The sequence below is a fragment of the Phyllobates terribilis genome, unplaced genomic scaffold (assembly GCF_046119375.1).
Source record: "Phyllobates terribilis strain yellow unplaced genomic scaffold, ASM4611937v1 Scaffold_11__3_contigs__length_659146591, whole genome shotgun sequence".
In the NCBI taxonomy this organism is placed as follows: Eukaryota; Metazoa; Chordata; class Amphibia; order Anura; family Dendrobatidae; genus Phyllobates; species Phyllobates terribilis.
Window position 1 is genome coordinate 225,215,055 of NW_027362771.1, and position 20,176 is coordinate 225,235,230.

A 20,176-nucleotide genomic window follows, 5' to 3' on the forward strand; every position below is an offset into this window, starting at 1 on the left:
TGGGACTGCATGCACAACATGACAGGTTCCCTTTAATCAAACAGTCATATTAGGAAAGCTGATGCTACCCATCCTCTCAGCCATCTTGCTAAGACTCATATAGGATACAGGAGAAGTATACACTCATATGACCAGATGGTCACATTTTATGTACACTGTGTTTCAAATTATTATGCAAATAATATTTTCTCAGATTTTCCCAAATTACCTATATGAATTGCAGTCATTGTAATTTTCCAGTCAAATAACTATTAGAGTACAATTGAAAGGTTTTTGTACAAACTGCCTATGATAACAGTATATTTAAAAAAAAAAAACTCAAACTGCACTCAAAATGCATGTTCCAAATTATTATGCACAGCAGAGTTTTCAACCTTTTCATTTTAATAAAGAACAAAAAAATGGTCATTTTTGAAATTATAAGCATTAGCAGGTTATTACAAACTGAAATCAAACAGTTTTCAACTCAAAACTTTATTCTAGGTGATGTTACATTTGCACATAGGACCCCTTGTTCGAAAGGAGCTTCTGAACTCTCTCGTCCATTGAATTTGTCAGGTTTTGGATGGTTTCTGCTTCAATTGTTTTGCATGAGGACAGAATACCCTCCCAGAGCTGTTGCTTAGATGTGAACTGCCTCCCGCCATCATAGACACTCCTTTTGATGATGCTCCAGAGGTTCTTAATGGGGTTGAGGTCAGGGGAGCATGGGGGCCACACCATAAGTTTGTCCCCTTTTATGCCCATAGCAGACAGAGATGCAGATGTGTTATGTGCAGCATGAGACGGTGCATTATCATGCATGAAAATTATCTTGCTGCGGAATGCACGGTTCTTCTTCTTGAACCATGAAAGGAAGTGCTGTTTGAGAAACTCAACATACATTGTGGAGTTCATCTTTACCCCTTCAGGGATCCTAAAAGGGCCGACAATCTCTCTCCCCATGATTCCAGCCCAAAACATTACTCCACCTCCTCCTTGTTAGCGCCGTAGCCGTGTTTGCATGGGGTGTCCATCAACCAGCCATCCTCCACTTCATCCATCTGGACCATCGAGCAGTCGGACTGTGGAATGTCCTACCACAAGAGGTAGTAATGGCAGATATGAAAACAGCTTTCAAAAAAGGGCTGGATGACTTCTTCAGTGCACAGCATTGTGGATTATAGCTAAATTAGACAAAATGTACAATTGGGGGAGAAAGGTTGAACTTGATGGACCTAGGTCTTTATTCAACCTACGTTACTATGTTACTATGCTCCTTGTGGAGCGAGCTTAGCTCCTGAACCCGCTCCAAACACCCTGACACGTACCCTAATCATACATCATGGGGTGTTAAGGGGTTAAAGTAAGCCAAAACATTACATGATTGGTTTTGGTAGTGGTGCATAGTAATACTGATTCCTAATTATCAACATAGAAGTAAATATGCCTGTGGTTGCCCTTCGAGCAAACAAAATGCTCACCTGTTGGGTGAGCAAATCATTTATGCCTGCAAAAAAGAAAATCGATGTTATCGCCAGCACATCGTCCCATGTAAACAGATAATGTGCTGCTGAGAACAATACTGTATAGGGATAGAACAATCATATTAGTGATGGTTTTGTCCCCATCAGTGCCCTTTGACCTGTGTAAGCATGTTGGTAAACGAGAACCGAACTTGTATAACGATTGGCGCATTGAGTTAATTGTGCATTGAGTGGCTGAAATCAGCACTTCTAAAAGCATCAGGAGAGGGATTCAGCCCACTTTATGAAGAGGAGCTGCTTCCACACCAATTTTCTACAATATTCGAATACGGAGAAATAACTCCCACTTCCTGTTCATATCATAACAATTATCCTTGAAATCCACTGTGTATGCATTTTCCTAATAATAGTGAACTATACACTTAAATTATACTGTTTGTTATTAATAAGAAACATTTGGAGCAGGAATGATCAATATGTTGCCCAATCAGAATGAATAATTGTTTCCTTTAGTAGATGCAAGTATTTAAAAATTAGCTTGAAGGGTGAGAATTATCATCATGTCTAAGGCCAGATTTAGACAAGACTCGTGGTTGGGGGGTTAGTATTCCAAACTGCTGACAACACTGAATATCTACTTTTTCCATGAGTGGATATTATATGGGCAGCTTGTTAGCTGTCTAAAGCCAACTAGAAAGAAAAACTTTTGTTTCCAACCTATATATCTACAATACTCCCTTACTCATTTAAGGAGAACCTTTCAATGGAATTTTTCATTTAAACTGATTACCGTATATACTCGAGTATAAGCCGACCCGAGTAGAAGCCGAGGCACCTAATTTTACCACAAAAAATGGGAAAATGTATTGACTCGAGTATAAGCCTGGGTGGGAAATGCAGCAGCTACTGGTAAATTTCCCCATCCTGGTATGCACGGCCCCCTCATCCCCAATTCTGATATGCATGGCCTCCTCATCCCCAATCCTGGTAAGCATGGCCCCCTCATCCCCAATCCTGGTATGCATGGCCTCCTCATCCCCAATCCTGGTATGCACGGCCCCCTCATCCCCCATCATGGTATGCATGGTCCTCTCATCCCCAATCCTGGTATACATGGCCCCCTCATCCCCAATCCTGGAATGTATGACACTTTCATACCCCAATCCTGGTGTGTATGGCCTCCTCATCCCCAAATCTTGGTATGTATGGCACCCTCATCTCCCAATCCTGGTAAGTATGGCCTCCTCATCCCCAATCCAGATATACATGGCCTCCTCATCCCCCAATCCTGGTATGCATGGCCCCCTCACCCCCCAATCCTGGTATGTATGGCCTCCTCATCCCCCAATCCTGGTATGTATGGCACCGTCATCTCCAATCCTGGCATGTATGGCACCCTCATCTCCAATCCTGGTATGTATGGCACACCTCATCCCCCCAATCCTGGTATGCATGGCCTCCTCATCCACAATCCTGATATACATGGCCTCCTTATCCCCCAATCCTGGCATGCATGGCCCCCTCATCCCCCAATCCTGGTATGCATGGCCTCCTCATCCCCAATCCTGGTATGCATGGCCTCCTCATTCCCCAATCCTGGTATGTATAGGACCCCTCATCCCCCAATCCTGGTATTTATAGGACCTCTCATCCCCCAATTCTGGTATGCATAGGACCCTTCATCCCCCAATCCTGGTATGCATAGGACCCCATCATCCCCCAATCCTGGTATGCATGGCCTCCTCATATCCATTCCTGGTATGCATGGCTCCCTAATCCTCTAATCCTAGTATGTATGGTCCCATCACTGCACGCATAAAAAAATAAACACTTATACTCACCTTCATTCCTCAGCTTTGCTCCAGCACTGCGTCCTGTTCTCCTGCTGCAGCTCATGTCAGCATCTGTGAGCGCATGGGGTCACTGCCATGCGCTCTTAGACGCTGTTGTGAGCTGCCGGCATATTAATTCCTCTCCACGCCGGGACTATGGGCGTGAAGAAGAGTGAAGAGCGTTGCGGCGGTGAGGGAGCGGGGCACACGCAGTAGCCGGCTGCTGCAGCTCCTCTGTGCCCGCTGCTAAAGAGAATGAATATTCCCTCTTCTCCACACCCATGGGCGTGGAGAAGAGGAAATCTTAATTTCGCTTTAGCAGTGGACACACGTGGAGCTGCAGCAGCCGGCTACTGCGTGTGCCCCGCTCCCCCACCGCCGCAACGCCACCCCCCACCCCCACTATCCACCAACGGAATTTCTATATACTCGGGTATATACTGAAGTATAAGCCGAGGGGGGCTTTTTCAGCACAAAAAATGTGCTTAAAAAACTCGGCTTATACTCGAGTATATACGGTACCTCCTTCTATTGATGCTGCTCCACTGATTCTGGAATAGTTTTTCTTCTGTTTCCCTACGTTCCAAAATTATGCCCCTCTTTAATAATGGTGCAAATTTTCAAATCGACCAATTGGGCTTATACCAAAGAACCTCTCTGTTGCGCTTTGCTTTTTCTCCTGTTATGTTGGCCAATCAAACCATGGCCGCACCCATATAGAAGTTCTATGGTATATGCCCAGTTGGATGAAGGGAAAATTGGCACCATTATTTCAGGAGAACATATCTTGAAATGGAGGAGCACAGAAAAAAAAACATGTACAAAATGATTTTAATATACGAAATGATTGACCTTATAAACTCAGCAGCAGCTGCAGGATCCTGTGGTCAAGTGAAACCTTAACCTGTATAGAGTTCTGATGGGAAATTAGCTAGAGAAGTGCTAGATACTAATTCCCAGGCTTATCATTCCCAGTTTAAAAGAAAATGTGACCACAAGAGATATAGGAGAAACACTCTTTTTCCGATTTCACATAACTTCTAAACTAAACTACTACTTAGACTAAACAACTGAGGGATGGTGATGAGCATAGTGTAATCCATGGCACACAGATATTCTATGTAATCTACCTTAACCCCGTAAAGCAATATCCTGTATAGGTATGTAATTGTGGGGGTGGCAGCTTGTGAAGAGAGCTCAGGATATTACATAGCCGGCATCTGTGTCTAACAGCAATGGCTGGAGCTCCGATTGCTGCTGTTTGATTACTGCAAAAAAAAAAACCTTGCGTTGATTGCCCATATATGGCAGGCAATCCACACATGTTTTTTTGGCTGTCTAACAGCTGTGAAACATGCAGTGTGGGGACTCCAGCATGTCACTCAAGCAACCGTGATACTTGGTACATACCTGATCTGTTTAGTCATACTGACCTGGAGAACCATATTGCCTGGTCAATTTTACCGTATAGTGAACATGGTATATAAATCCCCTCCCTCCCCCCCGCCCAAAAAAATTGTGAAATTGTACTTTTTTTGCAATTTCAACGCACTTGGAATGTTTTCCCTCTTTACAGTGCATCACATGATGAAATGAATGATGTCATTCAAAAGTACAACTCGTCCCACAAAAAAAACAAGCCCTTATATGGCTATGGGGACGGAAAAAAAAAAAGTTATAGCAGTTGGAGGAAGGGGAGGAAAAACTAAAACTGAAAATTTCCCTGGGTGAAGTGGTAAATAAATAAATAAAAAAATTGATGCAAATTTGGAATTGCTAGCCATACTGACCAGTAGAATCCTGCTCCTCACAATCATTTTAACAAGACCCCACAAAACAATGGACGGAATTGCATTTTTTTTATTATACATGGAATTTTTTTCTAGTTCTCCATTACATTGTATGGTAAAATGAATGGTGTTAAAACTACAACTCATCACGCAAAAAACAAGCCCTCGTACAACTATGACAGGTAGGTGGAAACAGAGTTATATTGGTTTAAGAAGCATAAAGTTTATTCAACATAATATTAAAATTGTACAACAAACAGAAAAAGCGAAAAGTCCACCGCAGCATTCAGCCCCATACAATGTATAATGTAACAAGTAGAAAGCATGTGCCCATAGTAATATGGTAAGCCAGAGGTCCCCAACCGCCGGTCCGCGGACCAGGACCGGGCCGTTGGGGTTTTTCAGCCGGTCCGCGGCGCCGCTGACAGTTGTAGAGGATCAGCAGGGAGGAAGCCAGCATGTGATCAGTAGCCTATAAGAAAAGAGGAGGAGGGACTGGCAGTGAATAGATAATTAGCCATGCGGCCCTACTCGCAGAATGTGCTCAGGCAGGAGCAGGGACAAGCAGGTCATGTGTGTCCAGCGCTCCTTCCCCTCCTGCTAGCTGCGAGTTGGAGGGGGGGAGGGGCTCTGGATGCTAATGGGCAGCTAGATATGACGTCAGGTGTCCCACCCTTATGACTCCTGTAGCTGTGTTCTGGTGTCGTGCGGCCCAGCAGCAGATTTTCTGGTTAAAGTGAAAAAAGCAAATAACAGTGAAAATTCATAGCAGCAGTGGCTGTGTCCAGTAGCAGCAGTAGTGGTCATCATCATCAGATGGGACCTAGATGGGACCGTCTTGTTGCAGGAAAACAAGCCCAGTGCTCCCACTGATCCAGGGAAACAAGCCTGGTGCTCCCACTCATTCTGAACCTATGGTAAGTTGAATCACATTCTCATTATAAATGTCATAATTATATGATAAGTATGCACTAAGCTCCACCCCTCCATAACCCCACCCACATATGACCAAAGCCCCGCCCCCACCCCCACCGGGCCATTGAAAACCGGTCTTGCTTAAAGCCGGTCCCTGGTGCAAAAAAGTTTGCCGACCACTGTGGTAGGCGACCCCCTTCAATGTGACCCAATATGAAATTACTGCAAACTGTCCAATGGCCGATAAACAAAGCAAGTGTCAAAGCAAAACAATATATAAAAAGGGGAAACCAGCAGGGGAGAGCCTTACCAGAGTGGGGCTGACGGCCTACGTGAACCTGAACGGATGATGGACAATGAGCCTGACGCGCTTTTTGCATGTTCCCAGTAACGCTTTCTCAAGGGCCTCGTACAACTATGTTGATGGAAAATGAAAAAGAAGTCTTCGAAGAAGGGGAGGAGGTCTTTAAAGGGTTAAAAGGGATGTATGACATTATTCTCAATAACTAAAATTGGATACTGATGAAAAAAATAAGTTCATAATTATGAGACAACAATTTTCTTAAGCTGCTGGCAGCATTCAGAACTGTGACTTAAATCAGCAAAATGGTTCATAGGAAAAATTAGATTGGCTTTGACTCATTGTCCTGTACAAGTGAGATTTCTGCACATGCTCTGCAATTTGTGACCATCAGCTATTGTGAATGGTGTGATCCTGTGTGATATACTGTATATGTAGGAGTAATACCGCATGTGGGTTGACCGACCGTAGCCGTTAGATGACCACTGATTGGCTACATTCAAGTCTATTGGAAGTCACTTAGTGGCCTGTTTACACCCGCAGACCACACTTCCATGCACACAAAGGGATTGTTAATACGATCGTTCTGTGTGTATAGCATATTGTTGTTCTCAGCAGCACGTCCTGTTTACACAATATGATATGTTGCTCAGAACGATTTTTAAGCTTGCTTAAAAAACACTACCTCCGATGAACAAGCGTTTTGCTCAATGCCAGCCTGCTTAGACAAGCCAAATACTGTGAAAAGACCATTTCTAGGAACGCTCATGGGCCCTTACTATTCACTGTAATCCTACACTGTGTGCACAATTATTAGGCAATTTATATTTTTGATGATTAATTTTATTATTGAACAACTGCAGTGCTGTCTGTCAATCCAAAAGGTTATAAAACCTGAAATACAAATATTTAAGAAAGTAAAAGTGAGGTTTTGTCATTCTTAGGAGAATATCTATGTGTGTATAATTATTGGGCAACTATTAGGCCACGTTCACACATACAGTATTTGCTCAGTATTTGGTGAGTTTTTTACCTCAGTATCTGTAAAGCCAAAACCAGGAGTGGGTGATAAATACAGAAGTGGTGACCTGTTTCTATTATACTTTTCCTGTGATTGTTCCTCACCTGATTTTGGCTTACACATACTGATGTAAAATACTGACCAAATACTGAACGTGTGCACATGGCCTTAGTGTGCAGAATTTTTATACAACTAAATGAAACAAGTACATTTTCTCATCTAAATTGTTTATTTTCATCTGTTATAGTGAGAATAATAATCGAAAACTCAAAGTGTACAAAATACATTTCTGAAATTTCAAATAAATATCATTGACCAATGTAGCCACCGTTTTTTTCAATAACAGTCATAAGCCTTCCACACATGGAGTCTGTCAAGTTTTTTATTCTATTGACAACCAACTTTTTTGGAAGCAACATCCACAGCCTCCAGAGACTGTTCGGAGAGTTGTACTGATTTCCTCACTGTAAATCTCCTGTTTAAAACGGATATCTGGGACTTTAAAAAAAAAAGACAAGTAGTTGCTAACAGAGGCAACTTCCTGCCTGTTGTACCTGGCGCCAGTCATTGACCGCTTCTGACGGAGATTCAGCTGCTCCCTGTCAACAAAGCAGCAGTTTCTCTTCCTGTTGTCAGGGCGGGACTACTAGTGTCAGACTGATTGACAGTCGACTCCCCGCTGCCTAATTGGGGGAAGCTGGCTGTCAATCACAGTATTTTTTCACAGTAGCTTGTGAAATTATTTACCCCCTTGGCATTTTTCGTGTTTTGCTACCTCACAACCGGGAATTTCACTGTTTTTTTGAGGGTTTCCATCAGTTCATGTAGAGAACATGCCTATAACTGTGAACATTTTGTTTTCTTTTTATTGTGAAGCAAACAACAAATAGGACAAAATAACTGAAAACGTCAGTGTGCACAACTATTCACCCCCCTAAAGTCAGTACTTTGTAGAACCTCCTTTGCGGCAATTACAACTGCAAGTCGCTTTGGATAAGTCTCTATGAGCTTTCCACAACTTTCCACTGGGATTTTTGCCCATTCCTCAAGGCAAAACTGCTCCAGCTGCTTCAAGTTAGATGGTTTCCTGCGGTGAACAGCAATCTTCAAGTCTTGGCTTTGACAAAGCCACTTCAAAACATTTACACATTTCCTCTTAAACGACTCGAGCGTTGCTTTAGTAGTATGCATTGGGTCATTGTCTTGTTGGAAGGTGAACCTCCGTCCCAGTCCCAAATCACTTGCAAAATGAAATGGGCTTTGCTGAAGAATATCCCTGTATTTTGCACCATCCATCTCTCCTCGACTCGGACCATTTTCCCTGCCCCTGCTGCCAAAAAACATCCCCACAGCATGATGCTGACACCACCATGTTTCACTGTGGGGATGCTGTCCTTGGCGTGATAAGCTGTGTTGGTTTGGCGCCAGACATAGCGTTTACCTTGGTGGCCAAAAAGTAAAATTTTGGTCTCATCGGACCACAGCACCTTCTTCCATACATACATTAGTAAACTCAAAACGAGCCTTACATTTTTTGTGTATGAGTAAAGGCTTTTTTTTTTCTGGCCACTCTTCCATAAAGGTTACCTCTATGGAATGTATGCTTATGGTCATATGGACAGATACTCTAGTCTCTGCTTGAGAATTCTGCAGCTCCTTCAGGGTTAACTTTGATGCCTCTCTGATTAATGCTCTCATTTCCTGTACTGAGAGTTTTGGTGGGTGGCCCTCTCTTGTTTTCAAGTTTATTGTGGTAACATGTTCTTTCTATTTGATAATAATGGATTTGATGGTGCTTCTTGGGATTATCAGAGATTGGGATATTTTTTTATAACCCAACCCTGACTTGGAGTTCTTAACAACTTTGTCCACCCTTACTTGTTTGGAGATCTCCTTGGTCTTCATGGTGTTGTTTGTGGTGCCTCTTGTTTAATGGTGTTGCAGCCTCTGTGGCCTTCCAGAAAAGGTGTGTATATATTGACAGACCGTGTGACACTTAGATTGCACACAGGTGAACTTCTTTTCACTAAGCATGTGACTAATGAAGGTAATTGCTTACACCAGAAATTTTTTGGAGCTTCATAGCAAAAGGGGTGAATACATATGCACATGCCAATTTTTAGTTATTTGATCCCATAAATTTAATTTATGCCTATATTTTTCTTACTTCACTTCACCAACTTAGACTATTTAACTGACGCATCACAAACAAATCGGATTGCAAAAATATTTAAACACAGGTTGTAATGTTACAAAATACGTAAAAAGCCAAGGGGGGTGAATACTTTTGCAAGCCACTGTACATATTACGTTTGTTATGCTCTAGGGTATAGAGAGACCCTAGAGCATAATAAGGGACATTACATTTCCAAGGAAATACCATCCACTCATCTCTAATAGACATCCTAATAATGAGAAAATGGAAACAGCATTTTCAAAATATCTATGTTTATTCGGTATTGAGTATGAGCACCATACGCAGAAATACACACATTTACATGCCTTGGCATGCTATTATTAAGGTTAGTAATGGTTGTTAGAAGAATGTTATGTCATACAGAATGCACTTCGATATGCAAATCATCAACATCCGATGTTGGCAGCTCCCTTTGCAATTGCTGATGTTCCAGATGTGTTGAATTGGAGACAAGTGCAAGGACACTGCAGGCTATGGCAGCATGTTTAGACCATGCAGGCTGCTTACAGTAGCACAAGCAACATGTAGCCTGGTGTCGTGCTGAAAAATGGCTCCTGGGACCCTTTGGAGAAATGGCTGTACTATTGATTTCATGACCAAATCAATTTAACTGTCAATGTACCTGGAATGAAGACTATAGGGGTCTGGCTACTGTAAGTTTTGCCTCCCCACACCATAATTCTAGAAGTAGAACCGGTCTGATGGTACCTTGTGAAGGCCTCTTGATGGCATTGTGCAAGAAATTGCTGTGCCAGTAGTTCTACGACAGAATCAATGTAATACCAAACTGTTAGCGTACCTGGAATGATGAACGAGGGTCTGGTTCTTATAAATTATGCAACCCCTCTCCATTATGTCGGGAGTAGGATAGTTATGATGTACCCTCGTGAAGGCCTCTATATGGTGTTGCCCACAAGGTATTGACAGATTAAAGTTACAGTCAGTCACATAACAAGCCTACAGCGTCAAACAGTGTCTACAGAAACCATCAGAAGGCGTTTGCAAACATTAGTCTACGAGCTACAAATCTAGCTGCAGGCGTTTTATTAACCTCACGCTTATGCTTTCAAAGATTATCATGATGCAAGGCTAGACAGCAATGAGGCTGAAATGGAGGTCTATCCTCTTCAGAGATCAGTTTCGCTTTTGCCTTGGATGCAATCATAGGCGGAGATTGGTCTGTAGGATACATGGGCAATGATAATGTGAAAGAGTTCCAGGAGCTGTTTTCAACACAATGCCAGGCCACATGTTGCTCAAGTTACCGAGGACAGCCAGCATGGCCTAAACATGCTCCAATTGCCTTCAGCATCTCCAGACTTGTCTCTTGTTGAACACTTCTAGGATGTCATCGGACAACAATTGCAAAGAGAGCTACCGGCGGCGGATCTTAATGATTTGCATGCCCAAGTGCATGGCAGAACATTCCTCAGACAACCATTAATAACCTCATTAATAGCATGCCAAGACATGTAACTGCATGTATTTTTACATGTGATGTTCATAATTGATAATGAATAAATGGAAATGTTTTGAAAATTTAGCTTCCATTTTTTCAATGTTTTCATATCAATAACATGTCTATCGATCCCATGATTTACATAATTCCACAAATTTATCTTCTAGGTGTTGCAATTTTAATATTGAGAAGTGTATTTATGACAGTCCTTTATACTTTCTAATATTGTTGTACACCCATGTACAGATTCTTGACAAATAAATCAGGCTACATAGCAGTATTATGTGAGGATTTACAAATGTTTCAGACTGATCCTTTTGTACCCTGGAAACAATTCAAGTTAGCAAGATATCATGTATTATTCTGCTGCTACCACATAATCTCAGATAGTCCTAGAGTCAGAAGCTATACATAGTATAACATATTATGTTGCAGTTGTAAATCTGCCAGCATTTCCTCCCTCCAAATATCCAAAGTACAAGTGGTCTAGACCTGTAAATCACAGGTTGAGAACTGAAAATCTGAATACTTATTTTTTTCCTTGAGACTGTAAAGCATAGCTACAGTGGGTACGGAAAGTATTCAGACCCCTTTAAATTTTTCACTCTTTGTTTCATTGCAGCCATTTGGTAAATTCTAAAAAGTTCATTTTTTTCTCATTAGTGTACAGTACAGACCAAAAGTTTGGACACACATTCTCATTTAAATATCTTTCTGCATTTTCATGACTATGAAAATTGTACATTCACACTGAAGGCATCAAAACTATGAATTAACACATGTGGAATTATATACATAGCAAAAAAGTGTGAAACAACTGAAAATATGTCTTATTTTCTATGTTCTTCAAAGTAGCCACCTTTTGCTTTGATGACTGCTTTGCACACTCTTGGCATTCTCTTGATGAGCTTCAAGAGGTAGTCACCGGAAATGGCCTTCCAACAGTCTTGAAGGAGTTCCCAGAGATGCTTAGCACTTGTTGGCCCTTTTGCCTTCACTCTGCGGTCCAGCTCACCCCAAACCATCTCAATTGGGTTCAGGGGATAGCACCCCATCACTCTCCTTCTTGGTCAAATAGCCCTTACACAGCCTGGAGATGTGTTTGGGGTCATTGTCCTGTTGAAAAATAAATGATGGTCCAACTAAACGCAAACTGGATGGAATAGCATGCCGCTGCAAGATGCTGTGGTAGCCATGCTGGTTCAGTATGCCCTCAATTTTGAATAAATCCCCAACAGTGTCATCAGCAAAGTGCCCCCACACCATCACACCTCCTCCTCCATGCTTCACGGTGGGAACCAGGCATGTAGAGTCCATCCGTTCACCTTTTCTGCATCGCACAAAGACACGGTGGTTGGAACCAAAGATCTCAAATTTGGACTCATCAGATCAAAGCACAGATTTCCACTGGTCTAATGTCCATTCCTTGTGTTCTTTAGCCCAAACAAGTCTCTTCTGCTTGTTGCCTGTCCTTAGCAGTGGTTTCCTAGCAGCTATTTTACCATGAAGGCCTGCTGCACAAAGTCTCCTCTTAACAGTTGTTGAAGAAATGTGTCTGCTGCTAGAACTCTGTGTGGCATTGACCTGGTCTCTAATCTGAGCTGCTGTTAACCTGCGATTTCTGAGGCTGGTGACTCGGATAAACTTATCCTCAGAAGCAGAGGTGACTCTTGGTCTTCCTTTCCTGGGGCGGTCCTCATGTGAGCCAGTTTCTTTGTAGCGCTTGATGGTTTTTGCAACTGCACTTGGGGACACTTTCAAAGTTTTCCCAATTTTTCGCACTGACTGACCTTCATTTCTTAAAGTAATGGTGGCCACTCATTTTTCTTTACTGCTTTTTTCTTGCCATAATACAAATTCTAACAGTCTATTCAGTAGGACTATCAGCTGTGTATCCACCTGACTTCTGCACAACACAACTAATGGTCCCAACCCCATTTATAAGGCAAGAAATCCCACTTATTAAACATGACAGGGCACACCTGTGAAGTGAAAACCATTTCCGGTGACTACCTCTTGAAGCTCATCAAGAGAATGCCAAGAGTGTGCAAAGCAGTCATCAAAGCAAAAGGTGGCTACTTTGAAGAACATAGAATATAAGACATATTTTCAGTTGTTTCACACTTTTTTGTTAAGTATATAATTCCACATGTGTTAATTCATAGCTTTGTTGCCTTCAGTGTGAATGTACAATTTTCATAGTCATGAAAATACAGAAAAATCTTTAAATGAGAAGGTGTGTCCAAACTTTTGGTCTGTACTGTACACTCTGCACCCCATCTAGACTGAAAAAAAACAGAAATGTCGATATTTTTGCAAATTTATTAAAAAAGAAAAACTGAAATATCACATGGTCATAAATATTCAGACCCTTTGCTCAGACACTCATATTTAAGTCACGTGCTGTCCATTTCCTTGTGATCCTCCTTGAGATGGTTCTACTCCTTCATTGGAGTCCAGTTGTGTTTAATTAAACTGATAGGACTTGATTTGGAAAGGCACACACCTGTCTATATAAGACCTCACAGCTCACAGTGCATGTCAGACCAAATGAGAATCATGAGCTCAAAGGAACTGCCCAAGGAGCTCAGAGACAGAATTGTGGAAAGGCACAGATCTGGCCAAGGTTACAAAAGAATTTCTGCAGTACTCAAGGTTCCTAAGAGCACAGTGGCCTCCATAATCCTTAAATGGAAGAAGTTTGGGACCACCAGAAGTCTTCCTAGACCTGGCCATCCAGCCAAACTGAGCAATTGTGGGAGAAGAGCCTTGGTGAGAGAGGTAAAGAAGAACCCCAAGATCACTGTGGCTGAGCTCCAGAGATGCAGTAGGGAGATGGGAGAAAGTTCCACAAAGTCAACTATCACTGCAGCCCTCCACCAGTCGGGCCTTTATGGCAGAGTGGCCCGACGGAAGACTCTCCTCAGTGCAAGACATATGAAAGCCCACATAGAGTTTGCTCAAAAACACATGAAGGACTCACAGACTATGAGAAATAAAATTCTTTGTTCTGATGAGACGAAGATAGAACTTTTTGGTGATAATTCTAAGAGGTATGTGTGGAGAAAACCAGGCACTGCTCATCACCTGCCCAATACAATCCCAACAGTGAAACATGGTGGTGGCAGCATCATGCTATGGGGGTGTTTTTCATCTGCAGGGACAAGATGACTGGTTTCAATTGAAGGAATCATGAATGCTGCCAAGTACAGAGATATCCTGGATGAAACCCTCTTGCAGAGTGCTCTGGACCTCAGACTTAGCCGAAGGTTCACCTTCCAACAATACAATGACCCTAAGCAAGCACACAGCTAAAATAATAAAGGTGTGGCTTCAGAACAACTCTGTGACCATTCTTGACTGGCCCAGCGAGAGCCCTGACCTAAACCCAATTGAGCATCTCTGGAGAGACCTGAAAATGGCTGTCCACCAACATTTGCCATTCTTCCTTGCAGATCCTCTCCAGTTCCATCAGGTTGGATGGTAGAGGATCCTCAAATCCAGGTGTGAAAAACTTGTTGCATCATTCCCAAGAAGACTCATGGCTGTACTAGCTCAAAACGGTGCTTCTACTCAATACTGAGCAAAGGGTCTGAATACTTATGACCATGTGATATTTCAGTTTTTCTTTCTTAATAAATTTGCAAAAATGTCTACATTTCTGTTTTTTTTCAGTCAAGATGGGGTGCAGAGTGTACATTAATGAGAAAAAAATGAACTTTTTAGAATTTACCAAACGGCTGCAATGAAACAAAGAGTGAAAAATTTAAAGGGGTCTGAATATTTTCCGTACTCACTGTACATCAGAACAGATCCCAAAAGGCACTTCAGTCACGCAATACAATTGTAACACGTTACAAAAACTTCCGTTTACTTTATCACTCATTGTAAGAAGGGTGACAACAATAATGTTCCGTATAGTACTTGTGTCGCACGACGCGGGGCAGTCTCTTTTACGCTACAAGAACGGGTGGGTCCTGGCTGGGTGTTGGTGCTGTAAAGGCCTTTCACCTGTGCAGGCCGCCTAAAGCCTGTGGTGTTGGCTGGCCAGGACCATGGGTTCTGCAGTGCAATAAAGTAGACTCCCATTCTATAACACAGTTTTTACGGTAACTTGGTTAGGGTTGTGTACAAAGGATAGCTATCACTGACCGCACACAGGCATCAAGTGACCCCTGACTGCAGCCTCCGCTGGTATCCGCTGATGTCACGTCAAGTCGGGCATGACCCAGTGACGCGCTCCCCGCTGATTGATGGGCTGTGGGTGGGGTTTCCCCATGCGTCACAGCCCAGCATCCACTGCGCGCTTTCCCAATGAATGTAGGAGAGGGAAAGAGCGCGGTGCATGCTGGGCTGTGAAGCGCAGGAAACCCCGCCCACAGCCCAGTATCCACCACGGGGAGCGCGTCACTGGGTCATGCCCGACTTGACGTGACATCAGCGGATGCCAGAGGAGGCTGCAGTCAGGGGTCACTTGATGCCCGTGTGCGGTCAGTGATAGCGCCACTCACAGGCAATATTCACAGTGTAAGGTATTTGCTAAAAGTCTTATTTCCATCGGTTACATCAATGGGGGGCATGTTCAGTTGAAATGGACAACTTCTTTAAATCTCAATACCATTGAGAATCTGTGGTCAATCCTCAAGAAGTGGGTGGACAAATAGAAATACAGAAATTATGATAAACTCCAAGCACTAATTAGGCAAGTATCGGTTACTGTCAGTCAGGATTTGGCCCAGAAGCTAATATCCAGCATAACATGGCGAATTGCAGAAATCTTGAGACATAAGGGTCAACACTGTAAATAGTTTTCAAAAACTTGACGTATTTGTCAATTAAAGTATAAAAACTTATGAAATGATTGTACTTCAGTAACAATAGAAACATCTGACTAAAAAATCTAAAAACACTGAAGCAATAAACTTTATTAAAACCCAAATTAGTGTCAGTCCCATAACTTTTGGCCTGTGTCTCAAGTGTACGAGCAGCTGAGATGTGGGAAAAATGTAATCATGGACATGACACACAGATATTCTGCGGTGTCATGCTTTATGCAGAGTTCCAAGCACTAAAAAGTTAACAGGGGATGCCTTGATATTGTGTCTGTAAATTTAACTGGGATATATTAAAACAAGGGTTCAATCAACATGATGGAGAATTACTAGACAGAGATCTGAGATTGCAGTTATCATTTTTGAAAGTTTTTATCCCAGTGGAAGGACAGCTTTCCTGGTCACATTGCTTATCTGTGTCTTTATTATTTATGAACACAGCACTTGCATAGAATTCTAGGAATTCATTAGAGATAAGATTAGACATGTTTTGGAACATAAGTAATCTTCATCTGCAAGCCGGGTTCTACATGTTCAGCCAGTTTGTTTTTGACATACAGTACTGTGCAAAAGTTTTAGGCAGGTGTGGAAAAAATGTTGCAAAGTAAGAATGCTTTCACAAATAGGCGTGTTAATAGTTTGTTAGAGAGCGAATGAACAAAAGGGAAATCTAAATCAAATTAATATTTGGTGTGATCACCATTTGCCTTCAAAACAGCATCAATTCTTGTAGTTATGTAGCACCCTGAGGATTCGGCTGCTACAGGGGTATTGCACCTCAACCCAGAGGTGTGATATTCCACTCCCGGGTAAGGATGGAGTGTGGAACTGAGCTCAGATAGACTGCATGCACTACATACATCCCATTCCAGAGGAGCAGGCCGACGGTACTCCCACTTAGAAATGTGCAGGTACAACCGAGCCTGTTCCTGGCTGGAGTGGGAGGGGGGTGGTACATCCCATGTAGTGTAGGGGCAGATAGGGGGAGCAGTCTGGGTAGTGATAGGAGCTCATTGGGTGCTGGTCACCTGAGCTCACACATAGAGGGATATATAAGGAGGGCACCAACTTAGATCAGGGTCAGACGCTGAGAACAAGTCAGTTGGAGAGGAGAGAGAAGGAAACAGCAGCCCTGGAGAGAGAGAGAGTGGAGCAGAGAAAGACCCAGAGGGGGAAGACTGAAGGGACCCAAGAACCCAAATTAGAGCACCGGGTGAGGAGTCAGCAAGAGGGTACCGGAACCCAAGCTGGTGGGGGCAAAGACATTCCCCAGCCAGAGACCGGAGACCGTGGGCAGTGTCTGTCACGGTCACCCACCACATTCACCCCGAAGGCACACCACATGAAGGGTCAGGGAACCCAGGGCCAAGGGTGTCCCAAAAGAAGGCCCGAGGGAGCTGGACCTAGGTGAATCACTGGTGGGGACGGCTGAAGAAAGGACAGAGGGAGAGCTCAGGGCCACGCTCTGGACTTGTTTGGGGGTTGGCCGGATCCAGGACCTGGTGGACGCAGCACGGCTCGGGTGGTCACTAGCAGCTGGAGTGACCAGTACAACATCAGCAGTAAGTAAACACCCTTAACTGCACAACCCGAGTCTGTCTTCATTGCCGGCTGCATCGCACCACCACAACCCCCATCCTCTGCGCCTGTCCCCTCTGAGGCTATACCCCTCCCGTTGGGGGTTATCTCACCAAGCTGCGCACCCACCATCAGCCTCAGCGGACCCTGCAGCAGCGGCGGCCACAGTGACCGCATCACAACGGGTGGCGTAGTCGACACAAAAGAACTTTAGTAACATCTGTAAAGCTGCCACATAACACTTAGCTTGACGCCCTGGGCACGGGACCGGGTCACAGCCGCTCGGAGACTACAACCCCCCATCTGATCCGGTGCCGGGTATTCCCCTCAAAAAGGAATATGTCCCAGGGGGCGCGTCAACTTTGGCGTAGTCGGCAGGATTACGTGCCCGCAACACCCGGGTACTGCGTGCCTGAAGAAAAGTGCAAGTTTACCTCAGAAAGAAGTCTCCCGCCGGTTCCGGGGGGTCCACGCCATCGGACTCCATCACCAGTCGTTTCCCGCCGATTGTCCGCCATTTCCAACTTGTTCCCGCCATCTGCAGAGTTTCCCGCCACTGGGCGACGCTTCCCGCCAAAACCGCAGATTTCCCGCCTTGGAAGAGCAGCGGACGCCATTATGGGCGTGCCAAAGGAGGGCAAGAGGCCACCTCCCATCGTGGGCCAGGACAGAAAATGGCGCCAAAAGTGGAAACCGCCCCCACCAACAGAGACTGTGATGCTGGAGGTGTCTGTCAGCGTGAAAGAACTCCCCCTGGAGCTGACAGTCACCGAGTTGCCCCGGGACCGCCCTCGAAGTGGGGGGAGACGAAAGAGAAGAGAAAAGATGGGTGTCGCTTGGAGCAGTCTGGAGCGAGCGCACCCGGAGGCAAGAGGTCTAACAAGGAGTAGCGGAGAAGCTCACCCGGAGATGGAAAGAAAGCAGAACAGCACCGGCCCGCTGGCCAGGAGTCTGCTAGAGACCGAGGAAGGAGGGCAGAGCAGCACCGGCCCAATGGCCAGGAGCCTGCCGGAAGCCGAGCAGAGCAGCACCGACCCGATGGTCAGGAGCCTGCTAGAGTCCACAACCCCGCTAGGTCTAGCGGAGATCCTAGCGCAGCTCCCCCGAGACCGGGAGTGTGCACAAACTGCCCTGGAGGGCCTCGCAAGGAGGATGGCCCGGGTACAGCGCGAGATACTGGCGGAGTGGGGCCGGGAGATGACCCAGCAAGCAGAGACCAGTCAACGGAGCACGCTACCCTGGAAGAGGAAGCAGACCGCCTCTGAGGATGGCGCAGGAGGACCCAAGGCCGGAGACGGCGCCGAGGAGGGAGCCGAACGCATGGAGGCAGGTAAAGGGAACGCCTATACCCCAAGCCGTGACACCGCTTACCTGCCCCAGCTCCCCGTCGCAGAGCCCGAAAGTCCCCCTGCTGTGCCCGTAGCCGCCAGGTCACCGCCATGGACTAGGCCCCAACCGGAAGCCGCCGCCGCGACCCCTGTGACGTCACACGCCTCGACCCCGAGCGTGACCAAGCAGGAAGTACCACCAGCCTGGTCGCAAGGCCTAGTACCCCCGGGCGCCGCAATACCAACAGCGCCCCCTACCTCCGCGGAGCCTCCGGCCTGGCCGCAAGGCCAGGTAGCCCAGGGCGCCGCCGTCCTAACGGTGCCCTTCACCTTCCAGGTGCCCCAGGCCTGGCCACAAGGCCTGGGCAACCCGGGCGCCACCACCACCGCGCCCGCGCCCGCAATACCTAGGGTGCCACACCTGGGGGAGGACCTCTTCGGCCAGCTCACATGGCCGGACGGGTCTGAAGTAACAACCAGCTGTAAGCAAAGAGCAGGAGGAAGACGCCGTTGAGTGCGGCAGAGCAAGTGATGTAAATAGTTACCCGACCGGGTACCAAAGAAACTGTTGATACATATATATAGTCCCCGTTGGGACCAGCTAAGTGAACTGTTACCCGTTAACCCCTTCATCCTACAGGCTGAGGACTGTGAGCAGCCATTCCCTACCCTCTACCTGGCCGAGGACTGAGAGCGGCCAACTTCCAACTTCCCTGTATATAGTTGCGCGTCCTAAAGCGCCCCCTACCGGTTTTATAGGAAAACCAGTTTTTCTAAGAGACTGTCGCACTTTTCCCGGACACACGTTGCACAGTGTCCGGAGGAGGAACCAGAGACAAGAGAAGTCTACGAGAATGTTTATATAAAAAAGTTTTATATATATAATGTTTTATATGTTTTATATGTTTATATGAAAAAAAAAAAATTGTATGTTTTGGTGTTTTATGTCTTTACAGCCCGAGGACGTGCTGTGATTTACCAGGGGGGAATGTAGCACCCTGAGGATTCGGCTGCTACAGGGGTATTGCACCTCAACCCAGAGGTGTGATATTCCACTCCCGGGTAAGGATGGAGTGTGGAACTGAGCTCAGATAGACTGCATGCACTACATACATCCCATTCCAGAGGAGCAGGCCGACGGTACTCCCACTTAGAAATGTGCAGGTACAACCGAGCCTGTTCCTGGCTGGAGTGGGAGGGGGGTGGTACATCCCATGTAGTGTAGGGGCAGATAGGGGGAGCAGTCTGGGTAGTGATAGGAGCTCATTGGGTGCTGGTCACCTGAGCTCACACATAGAGGGATATATAAGGAGGGCACCAACTTAGATCAGGGTCAGACGCTGAGAACAAGTCAGTTGGAGAGGAGAGAGAAGGAAACAGCAGCCCTGGAGAGAGAGAGAGTGGAGCAGAGAAAGACCCAGAGGGGGAAGACTGAAGGGACCCAAGAACCCAAATTA